This window comes from Arachis ipaensis, chromosome B10, assembly GCF_000816755.2.
Source record: "Arachis ipaensis cultivar K30076 chromosome B10, Araip1.1, whole genome shotgun sequence".
NCBI lineage: Eukaryota > Viridiplantae > Streptophyta > Magnoliopsida > Fabales > Fabaceae > Arachis > Arachis ipaensis.
In genome coordinates this window covers 72,582,103-72,584,024 of record NC_029794.2, presented here as the reverse complement: position 1 = coordinate 72,584,024, position 1,922 = coordinate 72,582,103, and positions in this window count along the sequence as shown.

Sequence of the window (1,922 nt, the reverse complement as noted above, 5' to 3'; positions counted from 1 at the left end):
GTCCTGAGATCTATTGATTTCCATTTTAATTTCCTTGTTTAATTACTACACCAAGTTTATTTTCCTTTTAGTTTTGAGATCAGGTTCAATTAATTACATCAACTACTCTTCATTCTGTTAAGTTTTACTTTTCCCTGTTTAATTCCTGTAACGTTTGCCTCAAACGTTAACTCAAACGTGAGAAGCAGATGAAGAACACCCTGGAGAAGAGCCAACGTTTGCGCCAACGTTTGCCTCAACGTTTGAGGCAAACATTGGCTGAAGAAGAAGCAGGGGAAGGCAACGTTTGCGCCAACGTTTGCCTCAAACTTGAGGTCAAACGTTGGTGCCAAAAAGAATGAAAGAGAGCACTCCTGGGCACGGCAACGTTTGAGCCAACGTTTGCCTCAAATGTGAGGTCAAACGTTGGCTACATTTTGGCAAGGAAGAGCATGGCAAAGCACCCCTGATTGATGGTTTAGATGAGCCACGTTTGCGCCAACGTTTGCCTCAAACGTTGGGCCAAACGTTGGCCAAAAAGGGAGCCTGGGAAGAACCACGTTTGAGCTCATGTTTGACCTCAAACGTTGGCTCAAACGTGGATGACAGCAAGAAGGGTATCTGCATAATGCCTCACACAAGGGACGTTTGAGTCGAGATAGAAGGGAGAAATGCTGGGATTCAGAAAATCCCCACTGAGAGTTTCTCACCAGGGGATAAAGTGATATTAAACACCTAACCAATGAAGGTGCCTCCACAATAATCTGAGTACTATACTGTGAACCGGATCCTTCCACATGAACACCTAGAGATCATCAAAGAGGAGACTGGAAGGAAGTTCACAGTAAGAAGAGAAAAGCTGAGGCACTATGATTTTCAGCCTCCATGATCAAAGAATGAAGGATGTCAAGCTAGTGACAATAAAGAAGCGCTTGTTGGGAGGCAACCCAACCTGAGGTAGTTCTCTTTTCATAGCTATTTCAATAAAAAGATTAATTAGTTTTATCTATATTGCAAGAAGCTAAGTTTGGTGTTGCACACCAAAACAATCTAAGGGAGAATGAAGGATTCTAAGTTTGGTGTTCCACCAAAATCCCATCATAAAATATATTCTCGCCTTCAGCATAATGCTAGCTTCAAGCACTTAAGATGGACTAGTTAACTATTCTTCTGTTTCCTAGTTTTCAGTTTTATTGCTTTTGAAAAAAAAAGAGTTTCACACATGGTTAATCTGATGCATGAGAACCATTGGCAAGGTACTAAGTTTGGTGTTCCCACACCAAAGTAAGTTCAAAGGGCCACAAAATAAATCATGCATGCTAACCATTTTTCAAGTGCTTGGGGAACAAGCAACTTTCAATATCACTACAGAGTACCATACAAACTTTTGGGAAGATTTAGCATCATCAATCAAAGAGGTGAAAGAGGAATGTGAAGACCAGCAATGATGATGAGGAAGAGGACAGCAAGTAAACTCCAAAAGGTTGTATTGTTCATTATCAGATATTGCTGTGATTGAAAGTGATATTATACCCATATCTGTCCTTTTGTCTAGTATAGTTTTTCTGCAATTCAATAATCAAGATGCTTGATCATTTACAACACTATACTCTCCAAAACTTGTTTGCACTCAATATTTCAAAAATGCATTACATGAAAGTTCTTTGAAAATAAGGATTGAGGAATTAAACAATTTTGATGCAAGCAAAAGATTAGGAGAAGTGGTGGTTCTAGTTGTATGATTATGCATTGAGGTTGCATGCTTATGAAAACTTGCATGGGAGCTCATAGGCGGGACATAGAGTTCAAAGAAGTGTTATGGAGATTCTCAAACATTTATTGATCCAAGAAGCAGCAAACAAAACAAAAGAAAATAAAGAAAATACAAAAACAAAAAGAACATGGCCCAAGGCTCTGAGCATCAATTACTAGGCAGAAAAGAA